The sequence below is a fragment of the Montipora capricornis genome, chromosome 6 (assembly GCF_036669925.1).
Source record: "Montipora capricornis isolate CH-2021 chromosome 6, ASM3666992v2, whole genome shotgun sequence".
Classification (NCBI taxonomy): Eukaryota; Metazoa; Cnidaria; class Anthozoa; order Scleractinia; family Acroporidae; genus Montipora; species Montipora capricornis.
Genome location: NC_090888.1, coordinates 37,076,657 through 37,089,156, shown reverse-complemented (window position 1 = coordinate 37,089,156; position 12,500 = coordinate 37,076,657). Strand labels below are relative to the sequence as shown.

The 12,500-nt window shown below is 38.4% G+C and overlaps 1 protein-coding gene, 1 long non-coding RNA gene and 1 pseudogene across 4 annotated transcripts in view; 2 read left to right on the top strand and 1 right to left on the bottom strand.

Annotated features, from left to right (window-relative positions):
• The window catches only part of LOC138052048 (nmrA-like family domain-containing protein 1), a 76,330-nt gene that overhangs the window by 42,655 nt on the left and 21,175 nt on the right, over positions 1-12,500 (top strand). The window lies entirely within an intron of this gene.
• LOC138051030 (uncharacterized) lies at positions 3,765-4,953 on the bottom strand (annotated as a pseudogene).
• Positions 10,909-12,500, top strand: part of LOC138052049 (uncharacterized) — a 12,960-nt gene continuing 11,368 nt past the window's right edge. For both annotated transcript variants that reach the window (XR_011132985.1, XR_011132984.1), the window contains exon 1: positions 10,909-12,500. This exon is cut by the window's right edge. This is a non-coding gene — a long non-coding RNA (uncharacterized lncRNA).

Below are 12,500 nucleotides of genomic sequence, written 5' to 3'. Positions count from 1 at the left end.
TTGCGGCTTACCGTCGTACCTTGATGTAGGGAGAGGAAGCAGATAGCCATGTGTTTTTTGGAGTGGTTAGGGAGATTAAAACGACGAGCGACTGGCTTAGATGCATCCTTGTCATTCTTCTCAACATGGCAAAGGTGTTCGCAGAATCGGTCGCCTAGTCGTCTACCTGTCTCGCCAATGTATCATTTATTGCATAACGTACAGGTTATGCACTAAATGACATTTGCGGAGGTACATGTGAAACGATCGGTGATCTTAACAGATCCGGATATCTTGCTAGTGTTAAGAATGAAGGGACAAGTTTTGCATCGTGGGCGCGCACATTTGAAAGTGCCGGGTTGCTCGTTAGTTTTGAGCGCGCTTCTAGCTAAAAAGTTGGCTACGTTTTTGTCGCGTTCGAAAGGTCACGGCCACCTTTCGCGAGGAGATAAAATCTCTGTCTCGTCTTGTGCTGTAGAGGCTGTTAACGTTTTCGCTCACAGTCACAGTCACAGTAAAACAACGGACAAAACCGATTATAAAGCGCCAACTGAGGCACAATTAGTAGCGGAAGAACTGGTTATTTTGCACAGATTTGGGGGAGCTGCAATTTACCGCACGGAAAAAGAAAAAACACAATTGATGGAAGAAAAGGAACTATGATGGTAACAGCTGCCCGCCGGGAAAATTTAGTAAAAGAGCTTGAAATTGTTCAGAAAATGAAACCGGAAACAACATCATATTTACTACGAAAACTCGCAGTTCATTTCAATGAAGGTTTCATTAAAGACGAACTTGTTGAGTTTGTTCGTTTGGCTGACAATCATATTCGCAAGTTTACCAATGAGAGGGTTTTCTGCCGAAATCCATCATCTTTTTTGAACACTGCATTTGGCAATGTTTATGGCAGTGAAGAACTCTTCGCCAGTTTTTTTCGCTATCTTCAAACGGCCGGTGTTGTTGATTATGAAAAATGTATTGTAAAGTCAGTGTAAATAGAGCTCCTGACAAAGGTATGCGGAACACGCGTCAAGTCGTTCATGCAAAGCATTAGGAAAAACGACCTTGAAGCTAACACGAAAGTGTGTGATGTGGACAGAAGTCTCCGGTATAGGCTTAGAGGGTATGTGATGAACAGTAAAAAAATCTTAAGCTTAAATACAGTGAAGGGAAATTTCGAACAGCAGTGAAGTCAAATCTGATCTTTGCTTTTCTTTTTGGCGGAAATAAAAGTACCTGTAATCTTACATTTAGGTCCACTCATAATTTTAGGTGGCTCAAACTGGTTTCGACAATTTCCAAAGACTGGCTTATTAGAAGGATTGACTCTACAAGACTGATTCACGTTATGGCAAATTTTGTTATGGTAACTGAGTTGCAAAGAGTTTTATGACGTAGTAGGACACCATAGCAATGGAAAATCCACATAGAAACACCCCCTATTTTGTCATTGAATGCTTGTATCTCATGAAAATGAACTTGATGAACCCCATCCCATTTTTGTATTGCCTGACAGCAATTAACCACCTAAGGCTAAACTCTCCCATAAGTTAAAAAGAAAATTGTTAAGAAAGCAGATTCAGCGCTATCCGCACAATTAACGAAGTATGAGGTGGCTCTGAATCCGCTTCCACGACTTTTTTCTAACTTTGCATACTGAGAGAGATTTGTCTTAACCTGATGATCAATTTGGCTCAACCAAAAATAGGGGTCACCGACTTCGTTTTTGAGATATAAGCACTCAAAGATAAAATAAAGGATGTTTCAAGATGGATTTCCTGTTGCTATGTTGACGTACAGCGTCAATAATGAAGGCATCTTGTCAAAAAATAAACAATTTCTCATATGAAACCATAACATTGTCAATGTGTTTAACAGTGTAATTTTTGCTTTTTTTACGATTGTGCAGCTAAGGTAAGGGAAAGTGTTTGTCAAGACAAATATTAAAGTAAGAGGAAAAAAACTGAAAATTGTTGCCTCCTAAAGACGTCAGTTTATTGCATATTTCTTTTTATTAAGTAATTATTATTCTTAAATAAGTTTATTAAGTACTGAAATATTGCAGCCATCTTACTCAATTGCGTTATAGATACAACATATAAGTTAAAAACTAATGTTCAAAAAGACTAACGGAAACAACCACAACATTTACCAAGGGCTGAAATGGACTTTCGTGCATAATTAATGACAAAATCACTTAATGTGTCAACTCTGTGTGCAGGAATCACTTCCTTCGTTATCTTTCCTGTTGGCCTCAAGTATGACCACAATCTTTCCATCACCTCGCCAATCACTCATCCCAAACCCTTCCAGCCTTCTTCCACTGTAGTTTACCTGTCATTTCAAGGGAAAACAAAGTCACGGCTAACAAACGGCACTACCTTCAAGCAAGGGCCGGGTCTCTTACAATAATCGCACCAAGGAAAGAGAATGGTAACCTGGCCAAAACCTACTATAGTGACATTTACAGGTACATTTTAACATAATTATGGGTCAAAATATTTCTTTCTAAACACCTGACAAGAAACCTTGTGCCCATTGCAGTGGAATGCAGGGATTGCAAGAGCAACCTTATCAAGCATTGCTTCCGGGTGTGTGTTCTGAGACAGAAACATTATTTAGAACAAATACATGTATGTACAGAACAATAACATGTAGAAGATAACAGAAGAACTTGAACATAAATTCACTTCAGTAATCCAAAGATGCTGAATAATTTATGCAAATAATATAATGCAAATCTTACTCTGAAGTGTGTATCCAATACGCATACAACATCAGAAAAAAATAAACGTGGATTGATTTGTTATCAACCATTTCCTTAATCCACTGAGAAGACAAACTGCATTTCCAATCCTGCAATAAAATGGTGAATAGTAACACACGATCAAATATCAGAATGGCACTGGCTCACGTTAAGATAGCAGATGCCGAATGTTACAGAATAATGGTTATTTGTGTCATTAAAAAGAGGAAACAACTAGCAAAGCTAACTAACAAAGCCTTTTGCTGGATTCAGTTACACACCCTTGTTAAGCATCATGCTGGGACACAAGTCCATCAAGGAATAAATTATTTTGTTGCATAAACAAAAACACTGCCCACTGAAAAGAAAATGATAACACCTTCCTTGGTTGAAATTTTAAAAATAGTGACTCTCAAGCCTTGAACCCTTGAAAAAGCCTCCCAGCCCCTCTACAGACAAAAGATCTCCAGGCATAGAGACTATAGACTATATCCTGCCAAAGGCCTATCAATACAGCTTCTCGTAATAGGAATTGCTAGGGAGTAAACTGGCTTGTAGGGGTCACAAAGTGAACTGAAAACCTTCAGTAACTAAAGACGAAATACATTGAAACCGGCTTGTTGTTTGATCACTGCTTTCGTTAGAAGTGGTGGTTCCTACGTTTTTGTATTGTAAAGGACATAGTGAATTTAAAATCAAGTAATTTCGCAATTTTTGCAATGAAGTTCAGTTTGGGGGGTTATTTGCATTCAAACAATGGATATCTAGTTCACTGAAGGGTAAAGAGCCCCCAAACAGTATTGCTCTATGGGATTATGAACATGAATTGTACATGTACGGGAAAATCATCAGTGTTCTAGACCTACAATAGACGAGTTCACGCTCTTGAGTGCATCATGGGTGATCAGGACAAGATTAAGGAAGTACATTGTAGAATCGTTAGCGAGTCTTGAACAAACGTTACCTATTAATAAAACAGGGACAGAAACAGAAGGAAGCCAAAGACAAAAAAAGCCTAGACAAACATATTAAACTACAATCACAACGTAAAAACCTTCCAAATCTCCGGCTGATGCACCGATCTGCCTCCTGCGTGCACAGTATTTATGTGGTCTTCGCAAAGGTATTGCGCTGGCTCGCAGTGAAAGCATCTCCCACTGGCTTCTGTTTCGCATTTCGGAATAGTACACATCTGTCCCAAAGGCAAAGAATGCCTTGTCAACAGAGCTGACACCAATTTATTTCTAACATTGAGCCAAGATGCAGCAATTCTTTCCTTTCTAACGTAGTAGGCTTCAGCTTCCGTTTGATCTTAATTTTGCGGACCTTTGCTTTTTTTGTTAGCGCCGGGGAATTCTTCCTCGAAATCCGCAACGGGTAAATCATCGCAAGGTTGGTGAGGGGAATCGCTGGAGCTAGTTGACACCAGTGGAGATGCTGTTGAGGAATCAGTTGCTTGTTGGATGGAATAAGGAACTGGAATACTCATCTTCGACTTTCTAACAGCCTTTCCCCCTTTAAAACTAACAACATTCAACTTTTTCTTGGATCGAAAATCTCGTCAAGGAGGAAAAAGTGGCTTCCTTTGAGGGTGTGACTACCCCCAAGCCTTTCCTTTGTTGATTACTGAGCACCTCTTGGTAGGTAAATAGGACCTACTATCACCGTATACGAGGGGGACATTGGGATTTTCAGTTTTGCGGTTCTGGCAATTTTTTAGATCGGTTTTTCGGTTTTCGTGCAAAACGACTTCGGTTTTTCGGTTTTGGTGTCCATTGCGGTTTGCGGATTTTTCGTTTTTTAGAATCTGGTTTTCGGTTTTCGTAGAAAATGCTAGCGGTTTTTCGGTGTTCCTATTTTGTTGGGTTCCGGTTTCTCTTCGATTTGAGTGGCAACTGATCTCGAATAGCCGCGAAACGCCAAAGTTATTGAGAGGAATTCGTTATGGCAATTGGCGCAATCTCCCAAGCTTTCTCTGTCCATAACAAGGGCGCTTCATATGAAAAGAAGACAGCAGAAGAAGCGATTGGTTTGGCTCACCATTGAAAAACTGTACTTGAAGAGCATGTATATCAAAAACGTGCTTAGAGTAACATCACTGGCGCCCTAAATGGTCCCCAAGGTCATACCTCTGCAACAGCAAACTCTGTCCAGTTAATGGAATGGGGACTAGGGAGTAGGAGAGTGTGACTACCAAGCGCTTGGTCTTTTATTAAGCTGTTCAACATTAGAGGTTGAAAATTGCCACACCACTGTCTATTCCAAGAACGTGAACATGTGTAAGCTCCGCGAATATGCCAGGTCGTTTGGTGCAACAATGAAGGAGAACGTCAAACGTGCTACAAGCTGGGCTGCGTACTATCACACCAGTCGAAGGTCCTGGTACACCAAGCCCGACACAACGGTGTCTCCTCATAACGTACCTCTGATGATGCCTCTATCCGTTGTCAACCTTCCTGCAAATGGCTGTGACCTCTTTCGCAACTGGGTCTCAGCATATGGTGCTGCAGTAAGACAAAGGATAGGGCGGCAGGAAACTACGATGGCTAAGCACGGAACATTGCCAGAGTATCTTTATCAACGCTATCTCGAAGTCGGTGATAAGGTTAATGTGAACTTCGGAGTGGATGACGATGAATGACCCCATGAAGATCTGAACGAGCATGAAGTGAGTGGGAAGCTGTGACTCCGACGAAGGCTGACGAAGATGTTGAAGTCACTGCAGATGACAACAATTCCCAGGACCAGCAAGATGAATTAGGGACATCGACGAATATTCTCTTTAGTATAAGATCGCGATATGGAAGGGCGGTGAGGTTCAGCAATCGACTGCTGTTTTAACTAAGTATCTGTTTATTACCAAATTTAACCTTAGATCAAGTTCCCGCTGCCATGTAAAACAAGAAACAAATTGTACCAGTTAGCTTCCTCAGTACAATTGCATGTTTTAGACCAAGATTAAACATTCCAGTCGAATCTTTTTTATTTTTTATTTTTTATTTTTATTTCCACTTGACAAACATAAGATACAATATATTTAACAAAATAAGTACGTAACAGTGAAAGATGAAGAGGAAAGGGCAAAGATATAGTAAACTAATTATATGCCCTTTAAGTACGAACATTTATTTTAGGATAAAAAGTAAACTAGAGAGGAAAGAGTAAACGCATAGTAAATAAATATATAATGTTAGAATTATCATCACTGAGCAAAATAAAACTGATAAAGTTTTTTTTTAAACAGTTTTCTAGTTGGCTTGTTGCGTATAGATCAAGGAATATCATTCCAATAATAGCACCCTAAGATAGTTGAACAAAATTTTCTTATGTTTATTCTGAAAGATTCTGGATTTAGGTGTTGTAAGGATACACTTCGAGTAGCGTAATTATGTTGCTCAGATACTAGAGACAAGTTAAGGTTCGACGACTTCTTATTAATTAGGTGATCATAAAATAGTTGACACGTGTATAATTTAACAATGTCGGGAAGCTTAAGGAAACCAAGGTTTACATAATGGGGAGTAATATGATCACAAAGTGGCACATTGTTGATAATTCTGACAACTTTGTTTTGTAGTCTCACCAATTTTGACAATGGCGCCTCGTAATTATTGCCCCACAGTACGCAACCATAGGTTAGATAGGGGTATACAAGTGCATAATAGATGCTTATCAGAGATTGGGATGTCACATGTGGTTTTAGTTTAGCGATAATATTGACACTTTTACTAACTTTACTACTAATATGATAAATATGCTCATGCAATGACAGGAAACAATCAATAATGAGCCCTAAATATTTAACACTATATGACTGTTCTAGGTACTGATCTGCTAATTTTAGAGGAGGATATAGATTAAAACTAATTTTTTGTCGTGGTTGAAAACCAAGTATTTTGTCTTACTTAAATTCAGGGTTAATCTGTTTGAACATAACCATTCATAAATAGCGGGCAATTCACAGTTTATCCTCTGAAGCAATACATCTAGGTCTTTCCCAGTTGCAATTAAGGAAGTATCATCCGCAAATAGTCTTAGGGAAAAATAGTTGGTTGCTTTTTCAAAATCATTTATATAAATTAAAAAAAGAAAAGGGCCTAAGATCGATCCTTGAGGTACTCCAGAGTTTGCTAAAAGAAAGTTAGACTCCACACCATTGACAAAAACTTTCTGCTTCCTGTTGCTTAGGTAAGACCTAAACCACTGATTTGCATTACCTCGTATACCATATAGGTCTAGTTTGGATAACAAAATAGAATGGTTTACTGTGCCAAATGCCTTGCTTAGGTCTAGAAAGAGCGATACAGCATACCTTTCTTCATCAAGGGCTTTCGTTATCTCATCTATTAAATCTACCAAGCAGTCAATTGTATTGTATCCGGGTACTAAGATATTTCCAGTCAGGCAATAGAATATCAGTTGATTAAGAATGCACCTTTCAAAAATTTTACTTAATGCACAGAGAACTGATATGGGTCGGTAGTTACCGCATGAAGAACGAGAGCCTTGTTTGAATAATAACAAAGGGTGAATCTTGTCATAACCAAACGATTTTTTACAATCGATGCTCTCTAAAGGTAAGAAGACCTCCACTTCACTTACCTTAGTAAAGCGAAAAATGCATTTTTCCTCCTCAAAAAGAACGCGAAATGGCGGTCTGCTTTAGGCAAACTAGATGCAAGTTCAGTTGGAGCATTGCAGAAGTACTTATTGATAGCATTTGATATAGAAGCTGGTTGGTGGAGATTTTTACCGTTAACTTGTAGATTATCAATAATGGAAGATGGCCGCTTTTTATTTATTATTAGGTTAATGTTATCCCACATTTTGTTACTGTTTGCAGAGTCTTTAAGTACGCGATCATAGTATATTGTACAGTATAACTTATTGATAGTAACGATTTTGTTACGGTACATTTTATATCTATTATAATAATAACTGTTGCGGGTAGTCAACCAGTTTTTATACAGCTGATTACGAACTTTAGTCGATTTTTTTAAACCTTTAGTTATCCAGCGTTTGTTTGACTTACCTTTAATCTTAATTGATTTAATTGGTGCATGTTTATTGCTAATCCTGTTAAAAGTATGTAGAAATCTAGTTAAGCTTTCATTCGCATCACTACTATTATAAACAGACTTCCATTTTTCGTTCCTTAATTCGTCACGGAAAGCCGTCTCATCAAATCTTTTAAAGTCTCTAATTTCAATGGTATCGGGAAAGGGGCTTAGTAAAGGATCGTATGAAAGGCTAAAAACAGGCAAATGATCAGCTCTTTCGACTGCAATACTACCACTTGTGCTTGAGTACACAAAATTGGAGTGAATATGATCAATACAACTTATTGTCGTCTCTGTTATTCAAGTTGCTTCAAATATCAAGGGATTAAAGCCTTCGGAATGGACCAGATTAAGGTATTCTTTTGCTATTGTGCTCTTAACAAGTGTATTGATATTAAAATCACCTAAGATTAAACATTTCCGCTTAGACAAAAAAATGGTATGCAAAACTTGCTCAAATTCGTCAAGAAATTCACGTTGGGACCTATTAGGTGGGTTGTAAATGACACCTATTAGCAAGTCTTGTGTGTCAACCCATATATTTTCAATATCATCTATTTTTAAATCATCTCTTAACATATAGTTAATATTTGACTTTAGATATAAAGTCGAATCTCCAAACTGCCAGGTCTTAGTTATCAATTTTCGATTGAAGTTTCCAGAGATACAACTCTTTACGATTGCAAAATTGCAATTGCAGAGAGGACTTGTGTGCAAATTCTAATAAGTTAACTAGACTCCATTACTAGCTGCTTTTCGGAAAATGAGCTCACAACTGAGTCCGGGCCCGAAAGAGCGGCAGAAATAAAGCCTATGATTTGAGCAGATACTATTAGATACGAAGGCTTTAGAAAAGTCCATGACATTCATAAATACTTTGATAAAATAAGTGATAGCGTAGTTTGCTCTGTATGCCCCACTTGTCACCATTGTATAGGTTTTCGACGGTTTTGTACGCGATTTTCGGTTTTGGCCGAATTTTTTTGCGGTTTTGGATGATTTTTTCTTCGGTTTTACGGTTTCTAATATACCCCAATGTCCCCCTCGTATACATGCGTTTATATGATTCTAATATTAGATTCGTTTTAATGCGCTTGATTTTGAGCGAATCGGGTCATCCGTGTTACAATGAGACCGCGCGGTCATGGGGACAAAAGCTAAAAATAGCATTCGCATCTAAAAATATATTTCAAATAATTATTATTGGGCACGGGGATTCAATCTCTTACCTCATGATCTCTTGTCACCATTCAATCAAGAGCAAACATTCATTTTAGAAATATCTTTTGAACTTTTGAACTATTAACAAACTTTTGCCTTGACAGTTTCATTACATTTAAAAGTAAATGGTATAAATCAGTAAATGTAGGGTAACGGTCCTACTTTAAAATCTCACCAGCAGAACCGTTTATGTGCTTTGGCTGAGTCACAAATTCATTATTTTTTTGCACTTGTGGGTGAAATTTTAAAATTCAAACCAAACTCAATATTTTAAAATGAGCCAGAACAAAACAAAAGAGTATAAAAACCTCAAAGGGATGCGTGCTCTTCACTGAACACGGCGCATGAAAGGAAAAAGGTACTTTTTTTGCCTAGCTAATTTGAACATTTTACGTTGTCATTTTTGTGGTCTATAAGAGTAAAGACGACAGAAACTAACGGGAAAAACGAACTCTCAGCATCCAACTAAACTATTGGATAGAAAACATTTGGATAAAGCCTATATATTTCAGTCCAAACCAATTTCAGATGCAAAGCGAGTTCACGGCGTGTCGAAACAACAAAACATTTGAAAGAAATCAAAGAAGAGATGGGGATTTTTCTTCGACTTTCTCGGAAAAATCGAAGAAATAAGACAAGTAACAAAAATATCTCGTACTAAGATAGACATTTTGCTGAGAAATCTGACATAAATGTCCGTATAAAATGCAAAAGAATAGGAGTACCAACCTGGTGACAAGTTAGTTAAGTCAACTATCACTCATTTCAAACGTAACCGTTGCTTTGCTAAGTAGATACAAATCCTAAGGTGCCTTGATAGTTTTCTTAGGTTGTCTACTCGGAAAAACCGGTTGGTCGACGGTTGTATTAAATATGACGCGTCAAACCCCGATCGGAAATTTTCACAGGGATACTCTCGTTCCATAACGAGACTGTTCCCTGGAAGATATTAAATTATAGAGCGAGCCTGGAACTAGTTGGGTTCAAGATGGCGGAGGAAATGCTGCTGTTGTACGAAATGCTAGTCCTGTTCCGGGACTCCCTCTTACCCCGCCCTGAAAATGGGCTTGGAACCCAGGCAGGAAAAGAGAGAGTCCTGTATTAATTGCAGGCGCATGTACGGAATGACGCCATTTCCCCCCTAAAACTGGGGGGAAAACCATATTTGGAAAAGTATTCCTTATATGGGCATAGTTTATTCCGAGTGCTTTTATACTGGATACATGGAGATAATGTGAAAGGAAATTATAACGCCAAGTTTCTGGAAACAATTGATTTCGCGTTTAAGAAGTGCAACTTTACCTTTGTGCCTAAGGAGGAACAACTGCAAGCTATTCATGCAGTCGTTACCGGTAATGATGGTTTTGTTAAACCTGGAACAGGTTTTGGCAAGTCTGTTTGCTACATGGTTGTTCCTTTAATATGTTTGCGATTTTCTTCGATCCGAGGCCAATGTTAATTGTAAATCAGTCTTTCTCATCGAGAGACCTAATCGTGAAAGATCAGATGGATGAGATACGAAAGTATGGAATTTCGTGCCTGAAACCAGCTGAACTGCTGCATGATGTTGGCGCAGAAAAATATCAAATTTTGATTTAATTGCTCCCCGAGACTCCTTGAAACTCACAAATATACTGTAGGTTGTGGATGTGAATCGCTGCCGCTGCTTGTTTATTGTTCATTATTTATGGCTCATTACTTCTGTCGATCTAGTTATGTGATAATTGCACTGATCCAGTGAACATATATTTGAGTTGCACAGTAATTATTGAAACTGTGATTGTTTCAGGAGTTCAGGCCTACCAATCTTTTTTCAAAATCACGGACAAATTGTTTGGATACCCAATATAAAACAGTCAGGTAAAAAATGTCGTAAATACGCTCAGTTTTATCAGGAATAATTCACAAACACCGGTGACAAACAGAGTATTTTTTCTGAGTAATTAGAGTAGAGTAAATTACTCAGACTATTAATTTTTCTTTAGAATAATTTTTCAAAGCACTCGTTGCACGAAATCTTTCTTTCCTTACAAGGACAGACTTAGGGCCGTGGCCAAATGGCTAAGGTTTTATGTAGAGCTGCCTGTTGAGATTGCAATGATTTTTATATCGGAAAAACTGCATGACAATTGCATGACAGAAAAACTGAGCATTATTCCTGGTAAAGTTAGATAAAAGGTTAAACGAAATTGAATCACAACCTGGACTATTTGTTTCTTTATGTACCAGTTTATGTTGATAACGCAATGATGAAGCAACAATGTTCCTATTAAATTTATACATATATATGCACAGTCAAACATCGATTATTCGAACGTTAATTGTCACGTTTTTTTTTCTGGTCAAAATTTGTTCGTGAATATTAATTAATAAGGATGAAAAATGCTACTTAAAAGCGTGTGTCACCTTGCTTTTATTGTTGCTACTTAAAAGCACTTTCCTTCTGAAACTCATTGTTAGAGGTAAAGTACTGCAGATAATATGAAATTCTGACTCCGAGCTGTTTTGTCGCTTAGTGAAATCCTGTGCTATATTTACTAGTTCAGCCTTTGCATCGATTTACTGCGATCTTCTCTCAGTCGTTACATTTATTCGGCAATAATTTTCCAACATCATTGCGATCGAGGTTTTCTCTCCTTGATTGGTCACGACGAGGCATAATTTAGATGTTCTCTTTCCTGACACTGCAAATCACACAGTAATTTTCATATACGATTTTTTGTCGGAGTTTCAAGGTTCCCTTTATTTGCATATCCAGCCTGGCATCTAATGCAATATGATTGGCTCATTCCGAGCATGCGCCTGCAAGTAATACAGAACTCTCTATTTTCCCGCCTGGGTTCCAGGCCCATTTTCAGGGCGGGGTAAGAGGGAGTCCCCGGAACAGGACTAACGAAATGCTTGATGAATCTATCGAAGAAGAATTCCTAAATGAGGATGAGGGCGACATTCATTTGATCGGAGAAATTATACCATTCATGAGGAGGGATCTTATCAGAAATGTTTTTTTTTTGCGAGGTGGTAGTGCCCTGTTACCCACTAGATGCATTTAGAAGGCACTTTCGAATGACAAGAAACACTTTTGAGTCGCTCAGCCAAGAACTCGCCGAAACAGGGTCGATTCCCCGTGGAAATCGCTTTGGAAAAAAGGCGATTCCGCTACAACACAGGTTTTGATATTCGTGTGGTTCATCTCAAACCCGGAAGCAATGAGATCTGTTTCTGACAGGTTCGATGTAACGCTCAGTAGCTTGGAGAGAATCCTAAAAAGAGTGACAGAAGCTACTGTTGCTTTAAGACGGGAATACATCTAGTGGCCGAGAGGTAGGTTGAGTTCTTCCCAGTGGAATTGAAACGGTTAGTCTCTGGCTTAGAGTTTGAACCTATCATTACACTTTTTTTTAACAGAGGATGAGATGCAAGTCATCATGCAGAATTTCGAACTACAAACACTTCCCAGATTTCCAAGGAATTATAGGAGTCATCGATGGCAT